Raw genomic sequence first — 12,282 nt, 5'->3', positions numbered from 1 at the left:
ATACACACTAAATTTAAATTTAATGAGTAAAAATACGCATACCAGGTAGCAATTTTGCTGCACAGCTTGTCTGCCTCCCCTCCCACCTCCCCTAAAACGTCTACTAACAACTACATCACCCAGAATACAATGTCTTCAGTTACTAGGAAACTCTACTCATGAAAAACCAAACAAACATTATCCAATCTCTGGCTAGCTCTGTTGTCTTTGCAGTCAATCACAGTAAGAATAAGAAAAAATGACACTACACAGGTTGAAGCGTAAACACACTAGTCCAGCTACAAATCCAACTGTAACCATCATCAGAGGCAACCGCTAAAAAAAAGGTGCCTATAATTTTAATGTTAAAATATAAGTAACGTAATTAATTTGCAGTCAGTGTGATTCCTCGAAGAAATGCGTGGAGCCGATAAAGAACATTGTAGAGTGGTTGTACAGTAGTTCAGAGTAGTATTGCAGTTAAAATGGAAGGCTCTTTTTAAAGCCTACCCCATTACCATTAAAGATTGTACAGTATGTATCGAGATTACTCATGACTTCAAGGTAATGTTGCATTTTACCCCTGAAAATACATTTTACTCTCTGTGTTAAAATTAGAGGGTAAGTTACTTCCAGACCCAAAACTGGAGTGCTGGTCACAGTGCAGGGCTAAGCTGTTCTATGATAACTGCGGCTGGTTCCTCCCTATTCCTGTAGACTATTCAGCACAATGTCATTGCTGTTATTGATGCTTGCTCTTAACAGGGCAGGTCACAGGATAAGAACAAACTACAGCTCTCGTCAAGGAAAATCATGTATTTAACAAATATACAAACAATAACAGCACTAGATAGCACAGCTAATACATTCCTTTACAGGTGTTGTATAGATAAAATACAATACCAGTAAACAGCTAGTTAAATTCAGAAATAAATAAATAAATTATATATATATATATATAAAATCATTATCCTTTGGATTAATATGCATGAGTACCAATATGCTGTGCAGGATGTATGCCTGTTTGTGTCAACTGCCATAGAAACCCTTTGTTACTTTTGTCAGCTTTATTTAGAAGTCTAAAAAGAACATTTCTAAGGATAGACATTAATATGCATGTGACTCAACACAAGGTACATTGGTTTGTTCCTGAAGTAATCTTAATATCTGCCACCTTGAAACCTGAATATCAGAATTGTTCTTTGTTGATTAAATATGGATATGTTTTAATAGGATATTCTGAGGACCCATTTTACTTTGTTGTCTTGAAAAAACAAATTGTCTACCAAATAAATGTCAGTTTGCTTTTGCACTGCGTTTTCTCCTTGTCATGAACATGGCCCTAAAATAAACCATGTCTCTATTACTAAACAAATGTCCCCAACATGGCTCAACTAAATGTCCTGCTTTGTTAAATAGGCTATATTTCTGAATGAGCAGTCCTCTTACAGAAAAAAAAAATCACTGTGTGTTTAATTTAATCCTTCCAACGGATTATGGAAATTGCACATGAAGGAATTGCTGACTTCACCTTGTGAAATATTTGAAAACCAGAACTCAAAGAGTAAAATGCAAATGTCAAGTAGGCTTATTTGTAAAGTAAAAGCTAACCCTTTCCTAATGATCTTCAATGGTAATGCAGTAGCATTCCAAATGCACTGTGAAGCTCCCATATGCATTAGAGGGACAGCAGCCTTATACATCAGGCTAACAGTTTAAGACATTAACTGCTGCTATCCATATTTTAACTTTTGACTTGGCACAGGGATCATGCAAGGCTCTAATGCGCTGTTTCTTTTACTGCAGATGGTGAAAAAACCAGGCGCTACAAAGAAGCTAGCAACACTTAGATCCTGCGGCTAATGCTAGTGCTTGGAGCTAACAAACTAATCCCATAATTCATACCTGTTATGCATTTGTTATAAACTAGATATCTGTTACTAGGTTCACACATTCTCTGTTTACAAGCCATGCTTTAAGATAGAGTTGCGGTTCCTTGTTCAATTCACATGGAGAGTGAAATTGTCCCCAACCCCTAAATGGCTTCTTTACTGTCATTAACCAATCAGCTGCTTCCCCTATAGCCAGTAACATGCTTTAACCCAGAAGACATTGCTGAGGTGAAAAGTAACAGATTTCTTGAAAGTAAGGTATGGAAACTGAGAACTTTCTTTAACCTAGTCTTATACAATATTTTGTGTTTTAAAAATACAGGTTGGCTATAACACGTGTTTCTTTTAAAACTGCAAGTGTGAAATCTATGTAGCTAATAAAAGTGCAAAAAAGGTAAGATTTATGGAATTATTTAGTTAGACACAATAACCTTTCAGGGCCCGCCCAATGTTAAATACCTGCCGGTGACCTGGCTCTTTAACTCTTTTTACTCAGGCACTGTGAGAGTATACCCTGCTTGCCATATGTCATTGGAAAGAGGAGATTTATACCTTTAAAATGAGGTCCTACTCATGTATATCTGGTAGACGACCATATTAGGAGATAGCATTGAATGCGAGTGTTTTGGAATGTTGCTGTTGAGCTGCCGACAGACCTCGGTGCAGTAAACAAACATCTTCAGACAAAATCTTTAAAAATAAGAGAAATGGTGACATTAAAGGCACAAGGACCTATTATTTGCTTTTGGTCTCTTTTGTATATATGGCCATAATGTTGAAGTTTCATTGTGCACTGTCAGATTTGAACTAGCCATGCTAAAAAAAATTTTTTACAAACAATGTTTTTTGTAAAAAAACCATCTGTATTGAACAGGGTGAGTTTCAGACTATTTCAGCTTTTTTTTTAGGAAAGCCTAGTGTGTGCACATTAATTTAATGTATAGTATGTACCTGTAACCTTTATAGTTAAAGAGTTATAGCCACAAATCTAACTACAGTAAAAAAACATTCAAAAATAGCTCGGACCCTAAATGGTTTTAAAGAGTTAATAACAGAAATGTACTCCTGTATCGAGACCACAGTATTAGTTCCAAATCCATTGTGCTGCCGTTACTGGTAGCTAATAGTTCTGCTAGTGTGTGCAGGCATACGTTGCAGCTAATCCCTCTTCTACAGCACAGTATATTGAGTCATTGTGCTTCTTATGAGTTCTATTCTGATCTATTCATTTACCTCCTGTTGAGTGGCTATTTTTAACTGCAGACAGCGAGGAGGAGGCTTGCTTTCCAATCTGCTGGGTAGGATTGGTCTATAAGATCTATAAACTCTTGATTGTATGTTAAAGCTGCTGAAATTTAAACAGAGCCCTGTCAAGCTCTTCAATTTGGAGCACAGATTATTTTCCCCTGGAAAGATGTGTGTGCAAACAAGGTTAGCTGCCTAACAAGGTATCTGGCAGCTGTAATTGCATTCAGAGACCCACACGGCATGCTGCAAGATACAAAATTAAAATGCTAACATTGTTTAAATGCGTATTGGCCGTACGGTTTTAGAATAGAATAATGTCTATTCAATTGATATTAACAGTGACAGACCTAAATAACAAATTAAAATATTAAAATAGGATCAAACCTGGTATTTTACTTTTTATACTGACATTTCCCGTAGTTTACTATGGTTTGTCGTAGTTTTAACATACCTCTCTGTGGTTTTTACCATGGTAAACCTTTATGATGTTTGTGTTTTTTACTTCAGGCTATTTTTATATACTTGCAGCAAATCAACATACTACAGAATATATGGTACTTGTTTGTTCTGCCTCTCAACACATTCAGACGTAAATATTACACCGGCTTAGTTGTACCTACTTGCAGAATGACCTTCATTCATAAAGTAGGTACAAGTCTGAGTATGCTTGATATATTCAGTTAAAAAAAAAAGACTGCTGAGATTCCCTTAGTTTTACAGAGAAATATGCCTACAATATTAATGCCAAAACTGCTAAGAATCTAAAAAGTAAAATATTAGAACATGCCTATAGACAAAGGTTATGTAATTGCAGGCAATTAAAACTAGCAGTCTCAGGCACACTTGAAAAGGAAGAACACAAGTGAAAGAAAGTACAAGTTGGCATCTGCAGCAGCTTTTTTATACTATTCTGTCTAAGATGGATGTAATGCTGAGATCAAAAGTGACAAGCCGTGCCTCAAGAGACAACATTTGGTGAAGTGTGGAGACTTGGCTTCCCAGTATTTAGACTTGAGGCAAAATGCAAAGATCCTTGTTTAAATGTTTGTAGTGCCATTGAAGTAGTAGCAAATTAAATAATTCCATCAATATGCCGGGGAATGGCAACCCACTCTTGCTCAAGTACCTGGAAAAGTCCTTGTAACGTCTGTGGCTCGGGGTGACGTCGTCACAGACGTCGATCAACCTCGTCCCACAAATGCTTAATGGGGTTCAGATCTGGTGATCGAGACGGCCAGGGAAGCACTTGAACATTGTTCTGAGTGAGGAAAGCTGTGGTGGCCCGGGCTGTGTGTGGTCGTGCATTGTCATGCTGGAAAATGACATTACGATGGTTCATGAATAGGATCACATGAGGCCGTATGATCTCATGACAATAGCGCTGAGCTGTCAGGTTGACTTGAACATGAACAAGGTTGGTTCTGCCACTGTCTGAGATTGCCGCCCACACCATGACACTCCCACCACCAAATCTGTCAACATGTCGCACACAGTTGGCCAGAAAACGTTCAACGTCTGTATACCTGGGCTCTTCCATCTGCACGTCGAAGCAGAAATCTGGATTCATCACTGAACACCACGTTCCTGATACTGCAGATGTTGTAGAGGTTGCAGTGGTGAACCTGTCACGTAAATGACGTAGGTGTATAAACCTGTCCTGAGCTGCCGTCGTCACACGTGGTCTACTTGGGCGGTCAAGGGTTGTTCCATGTTGCTGGTTTCGGTGCCAATGTCGTACTATAGTGCTCTGGGAAACATTCAGACGCCCTCTACTTTTATAGTGAATGCACAGGAATATTGCAAGTCTGAAGCAAATGGTGTTAATTTTGAGAATATTCACATGTTTTGTCATTTTGGCGTACATCGTATGTTGTAAAATACAATTAATTCGTTTGATCAAGTTAAGAGATTGAAGAAAAAATATCTGCTATGTGTTTCTTTTTTGAAGGATATATATATATATATATATATATATATATATATATATATATATATATATATATATATATATATACATGGAAGTGAGGAAAACTACATGGAAGTGAGGGTTGAAAAACGATATTTTTTTAATATGGTACCATATTTTAAAATGAAAATACATGTTTGCTATATCTCTATTTCTTTGTAAACTGCACATGTGAGACCTCTATCCCCTTTGTGAATTGCTTGTATAATTATACCATGTTATGTTTTCTATCTATACTATAGTTTATAATGCATACATATGTTTTCAGTCTTGGCAGGTCAACCCCATAGAGTTTGCATAAACAGATTTTAAAAAACTTACAAAAAATGAAATTACCAAAATGGTCAACGAAAGGGGATAAAGTGAATGGAAGTGCATGACACGTACGATTTATGGAATCATTTTGTTAGCTACAACCACTTTAGAAAGATTGCTTGCTAGTCAGAGCACTCAGGTACACTTCTTGCAGACTATACTATTACTATAACTGATATGTTTTCCTTCTCAAGAGAGACGTAGATAATTATTGTTCACTTCTGAGCCGATTATTTTTTTTATTTTACACATACAGGATACATGTTTCTTTATTTAAACAACACCTGTATCTACAACTGCTTTTAGTAAAGTACACAAAGACTCATTTGCTATATTTGGTCAATGACATATACTTTGTTTACCAGTCAACAAATATGTGAAAATGAGAATACAAACTATTGGTATATAGCTGGTTACAAGATGCACAACAAGGATTTCTGGGTACACTGCTTGGATCATTGTGTGCTCTATACAAAGAGACATCCCCAAACAAAAGCACTTGACAAGACACATTGCACACTAAGACTCCAGTTACAGAGAGAATGACACTTGACACATAAGGCTGAAAGATGTGATGTCATGCCTTGGGGAGGTTTGAATTAAGAAGGGTTTAACTGGGCTTTTTCCAGCAACAACCATGTTCACATATTTTTAGTTGAGCCAATTAAACCTACATCCAGGCTCTAAATTAATTTCTTATTTGGACAATGTCATCTTTTAAAGCTGGAGTAGAATGCCCTGTCGGGAAAATTGGGAAATGACCCAGTGTTTAAACGTTAAAAAAATTTAAATATTCAAATTTCTTCAGCCCTGATGTTAATCAATAAAACCCTAGTCAAACTAACACAAATTATAAACTGCTTGATGAACAAATTAAAATAATAATAAAAAAACTAAATAAATGTCTTACTTCTTTTACAAAAAAATGTATAATAAATAGCATATTCCCAACCCAGACACCCAGAAGTCTCTAGAGTCATAACAACAGAAGATTCTGCCACCACTCCAGAAAGAATCTTGGGACAGCAACACCGCAGAAAAAAATAAATGACCAAACCAGTAGATTTTCCCCACAGCCTTTTAAATGTACATAATTCACACAGAAACACCCTGCTCAGAAGTAGCGTTCTACTTTATAGGGGTCACATCTTGCATTAGTGGATTGTGCTGTGTGTTTTTCTTAGATTCTTGAACATACTAACTTAAGCAATTAGACTGCAGTATTGATTTTTCAGATGACATGTGCATTCCATAAAAGGTTGCTGTGCAAGCAGAAGACTTCACGGTAAACGCACGGGCCTCGAATGGTTTCATTGATATGCTGGCTGTCGATGAATGCAGCCCACTGTTTGCGAACCAGCAACTTCTGTTTTTACCTAAATAGTACCCTGATTTAGCTCTGGGCAAAATGTTTTCTTACATATCATTAAATAAAAACTGTATTGACAAGCTTCTTGTCAAATCAGTCTTTATATTCATTAATTAAAAAGTATCTTATGGACATTTCCCACTGTGGTGCATACTATGATACCATATTATTTATCATCCAGAGCTCAGATATTTTCAAACCCAATCATACAACATACGCCTTACAGTGCCCCACAACTACAATTAAAATATGAGTCTGTATCCGACTTTCCTCCTTGATTTAAATTTCTCTGCATGCTATCAGAAACTACATTTGCTGTCCAGTTGGTTTATATTTCATAAAGATAGTTCCAGCTGCATGGATACAACCGTCTTCTGTCTTTGAAGGCTTATTAAGGTTCTAAATTAAATATGTCAAAAATAATAATGAAAAATGAAAACCATGTGGGCACATTTAACTTGAATTTAGACCCTGGAGAAGCAAAAACCAGAATTTGAAAAACCATAGCTAAATAACAGCAAATGTGTCAGAGTTAAAGACAATGTATTACATAGGATGCTATGTACACTGCATATTTATAGATATGAAGCTGCTATATTGAAAGCAGTTCAATAAAAAAACATTTATATTCTTAACTGGTCCTCATTTTTTTCAAAACAGGCCCACACAGAAATGTGGACTTTGGGGATCGGTTTAGGGAATATTAGCTCTCTGCACCAAAAAAGTGTAAAACCAGGAGTAAAACTGCTCTTGTGAACATACTAAAAGAAATACTGCCACTTCAAAATTGTTGCACATTTTGCTACCAGTGTGAGCAGTTTTAAAGTACATCTACAGTGCAGTCTTACCTGGTTCAGAAGGCAGGATGAAGTTAAGGAGGTGTCCCAAAGGATTGTGGTAAGTGGAGGGTCCAGGAAGGTTTGGGTCAGTCCGGTTTGAGATGGGTGCTGGTCCGGGAGGGAGGAAAGGGTTGACAAGGAACAAGGAGACAGGGAAAGCCTGAGGGGGGAGATGAGAATGCTCTCCTCTCTCTCACTCACAAGCAGACAGCAACACCTGCAGTCTCTCAAATAAAGGGAGAGGAACCTTAGCACACACAGCAGTGGGAAGAGAAAAAAAAAAATAAGAAAAGAAATTCCCTACCCACTCTAGCCCGGGAGCCAATCCAAGCCACCAAAACACTGCCACAAACAGCCAATCAGAAGAAAACCTGTCACTACCACAGCCATTTAGTGCAATTGCTCATGTCCAATCAGAATAATTAAACAGGAAACAGCCGCCCCCCCCCCCCCCAGCATAATACTGATGCACAAGAACACACAGCCAATAAAGCTGATCTAAGACTGCAACCAGACAGCAGAGTAATTGGATTGTGAAACACTTAACCTAAGACAGGAACTGGAGTATTGTTTGTGCAGATTGCTAGAGGAACCGATGAGAGGAAAGTGTTTCAGGGGATTAAAACAAAACAACTTTTTGTGCAGTTTGAACATTAATTTAGAAACAGAGGGACTGTGTCATTTACTTTATAAGGAAACAGACCTGGTTGACTGTCCTGTTTGTTTACATTACCTACTTGTATTGTGAGCTGCAATCAACCAAACTAAACATGCATTATGTTGATCATCTGCAAGCTCCACTGTAGCTCCAGGAAAGGGTATTTTTTAATATACTGCATTTTGCAGGAAATGCATTTGGGGATATTTTCAATAATTCTGTAGGGACACAAGCTTCTTCTCTTTAAACTTTATTGTGATTGCAACACCTTAGTGGTCATTTCTAAAACCACCTCACATCAGAATGTTAGTATATAAGCTTTTAACTACAAGCACTCAATCATGAATTCGTAGGTAAAACTATACATTTCACCTGTCTTAAGCAGACAAAGATGACATGTTAATTCCCTTTGATGTCAAGTAAATTCAGGTTACAATGTAAATTATCGAATCAGTCAGTCAGGTTACGAGTGATAAGATAATAAAGGACCTAAGAATCCTGGAAATGGTTTAAACATAAATTGCAAGCAGTAAAAGCTATCCAGTCTAAAACATAACCTTGAGATGCAAAAACATTTGATTGGTTAATAATATCCACAGCAGGTATCATTATTTGTGAAAAACTGACCTTGTCTTTCACTAACTGTCGCCTTCAATTGCCTAGCAGGTTATGTTGGCTGAATCTGTCAGATTACAGATGCCTTTTAAAATTCTCAATATTTCAAACGATTAACTGCACAATTTTAACAGGCTATTGCCTCATCAGCACTGTGTTTCTGGTATAAAAAACTAAATCACAGATAACATTGAATAAAATCATAATTTCTACCCTTATTTACTAAAGCTGTCTTTGAGCAGGTGCGTGTATTGTTCGGGTAGAGACCATGCCGCGGATTGGATTGGGTGTTGGATTGGATAGCGACAGAATAGTGGTGGTGTTGTTTTGGCGTGGTTTTAGCCCATTGAGACCGAGGCTGTGTTCACGATACGCAGACTTTGTTAAGTCTGCGGAAAATCTGTCCAAATTCATCGTCTGCGTGAACTCAGCCGGAAAAGACAGCACCAGGTCACGCATCCACGGGTTTAAAAGTCTTCTCAAGATGTACTGCGCTGGAGCAGCCGCGGCTCAAAACAATACTAGACGAGCGTTGGCTGACAAAGAAGTGTGTAGGCAACCAGATACAATCCTCACTCCATATGCTACTGCCACCTAGTCAGGGGGTGTGAATCGCCTTCGAGTCATGTCATTAATTATCTTATGAATGATTTGTAATACAAATTAAAATGATTTGACTCTCTATCCACACAGTTATAATAAAATAATCCTGAATAAATCAGCTTTAATAACAGGTAGTTGAAGTGAGATATGTGACCATATGTGCAAGTATTTGAACCATTTTTGTCCCAGATCAAGATACAGTACTGTCTAACAATCCCTTTGCGAGGGGTGGAATCCTGCCCGTTATAATACTGTAGTGTATGGTAAAGAGTATGTATCTGCAATCCCTGTCTGTCCATTTATTCTGTTAAAAAGAAAACAAGAGATCTATGTCGCCACAATATATATATTGTGCAGTGTGGAGTAGTGGTTAGGGCTCTGGACTCTTGACCGGAGGGTTGTGGGTTCAATCCCCAGTGGGGGACACTGCTGTTGTACCCTTGAGCAAGGTACTTTACCTAGATTGCTCCAGTAATAACCCAACTGTATAAATGGGTAATTGTATGTAAAAATAATGTGATATGTGATATGTTGTAACAATTGTAAGTCGCCCTGGATAAGGGCGTCTGCTAAGAAATAAATAATAATATATATATATATTTATATTGACAAGTTTCAGACGTGAGAAGGCCATTCAGTAAATGCAAGTTATTTTTTATTTATTTATCTTTCTCTGAATAAAGCAATTTACATATACAACAAAAGCAGAAATAACATCTACTTTAACTGGATACAGAAAATAAATAAAACATGATCTTAACAAGCTAAAACTTAAACACTTCAAAGAATAAAAACAAAATACAGCTGAACCTACAGTAAAACAGCAAACCCTTAATATTTACAATTCGGTGAACAGTATCATAATAAATGTAACCTTGCAACACACTTTAGCTGTGTTGATATCTATTGCACGTTCATTGTTGATTCCTTGATATGTTACATTTATTTTTTTTTTTTACCGTTGTTGCATTTCATCCACAATTTGTGATCGACTTGGCTCCCTTTTTAATTCGATTAGGCTGTCTTGTAGGAGGTCCACAGGGAGCGTCTAGTTTAATTTATGCATGAAACAGGTGGAAAATCCGACAGGAAAGGCGTTCCGAATGTCGGTGTTTCAAAATGGCAGTTTGACAAATCCTATTTAAGAAAAAATGTAAACACGAAATTCTAGGTAAACATTTTTTTAAAAAAAATTCTGAACACCGACTCTTTGATGAATCCCTCTGGCCGGGACTCAGGTTAATGGTTACACTCGTTACGATATGAGGCTCCAGGAGTGCTTTAAAAAACGTCTGATTGAAAATCAAACTGCAAGGAATACATTGGTTAAGATGAACACACTGAATACATTGAAAACTGTGATATTTTATGCCCATACGCATAGCATGTTCTTCAAACAGCTCTTAATGTGACAATTAGACTTAAGACAAATCTAAAACAGGTTGTAAATTGACCGGTGAGTGGGTCTTGATGAACTGAAGTGTTTGGAATGTTGAAAAATTGTTTAATTTAGACTAATACAATTATCAAATGAGGTCAAACCAGATCTCAGTGTAGCACCGAGTTAAGTAGGTTAAATATTATGTTTTGAATGATTTGAAATAGGTATGTTAGTTTAAACTATTCTGACTGATAAAATTGTTATCTAACATGATGTGAGGAGCTAGCAGGATAAATACTGGCAAAAATAGAGCTACATGTTCTCCAGCTTATCAAATATTTAAACAAAAGAGATAAGGCAACATGTCTCCCAACAGATTGAAATCTTCACAACCTGCTGTTTCCTTACTCGTCCGATTTCATTTTTGGTTTCTGGGGATTTTCAGTCAACAAAATATCAAAAGCTGCAATTGAAACCGGCCCTAACAAGTTATCCACTAAATATCTTGGCAAGCCTAGATAAATATATATGCAAACTAGTTTAGTTAGCAAGCAATCTCACACGTGCATTGGTATCTATTTTTAAGAATGTAGAACAGCAGGTGATAGGGCATTCCCTTATGTAAGTTCCCCACAGTAAAAGAACAAGGTGTATTGAAGCATAGTGAAAGTGTGGTAAAGCATAGGTAATCATTGTAAAGCACAGAGAGGTAAAGCATATAGATATATATTATTTTCAAAAACATGGCAAACTATAGTAACCTATGGTAAATACATAGTATAAACATGGTTAAAGCATGAGAAAACTTCAGCATTATTTTGGTAAATGTTGATATTTATATAGTGCTCATTTTCCTCACTCTAACACATTGCTCATCCCAGTACAGATAATATAACCAAAACGTTTCACATGTACAAAAAAAAGATTAGCCGAGCAAGACGCAATAATCTCAGTGCAAAAGCGCTGATACAAATAAATGGAACTGTGTTGCAAAATGTATATACAGTACTGTGCCATTAGGTGGGGATATACGCAAATGTGTGCTAATTACATAATTTATTGTATTATATATATATAATATACGCTCGTTAAGAAAATGAACAACAGATATACCTCATGTGGGATAATTAAGCAATAATACACGGATAACTTTCATAGCCCCTTTTGTCTGGCGCTTGGTGTTTTCCTCAGTGTATTCATTTATAGGTTGTCTAAATCTGCTTCATTTACCTCAGTATGGCGATGTTTTTATTTATTTATTTTTCCAATGTTTTAGCTGCGGAACTTTTGTAGTTAATCTCAGGGATTGCTGTCACACAGCTGACTCGAGTGGTTTGGTTTACCAAACCGTACAGTTGCAGTTCGCATTTATTTTTTTTACTGTGATGAGGCCGATCACCAGATATGTAGGAAGAAG

The 12,282-nt window shown here is 36.9% G+C and overlaps 1 protein-coding gene across 15 annotated transcripts in view; it reads right to left on the bottom strand.

Moving 5' to 3' along the window:
• Positions 1 to 7,887, bottom strand: part of LOC117411024 (poly(rC)-binding protein 3) — a 75,949-nt gene extending 68,062 nt beyond the window's left edge. For 7 of the 15 annotated variants that reach the window (XR_009329715.1, XM_059032071.1, XM_059032072.1 and 4 more), the window contains exon 1: positions 7,618 to 7,876. The gene's annotated coding sequence lies outside the window, so the exon portion shown is untranslated. Of the gene's footprint in view, positions 1 to 7,617 lie in introns of all 15 variants that reach the window. The other 8 variants (XM_059032080.1, XM_059032079.1, XM_059032081.1 and 5 more) reach the window with 4 other exon arrangements.
• Positions 7,888 to 12,282: the final 4,395 nt, after the last annotated feature.

This window comes from Acipenser ruthenus, chromosome 10 (assembly GCF_902713425.1).
Source record: "Acipenser ruthenus chromosome 10, fAciRut3.2 maternal haplotype, whole genome shotgun sequence".
Lineage (NCBI taxonomy): Eukaryota > Metazoa > Chordata > Actinopteri > Acipenseriformes > Acipenseridae > Acipenser > Acipenser ruthenus.
This window is presented reverse-complemented; position numbering and strand designations above follow the sequence as displayed.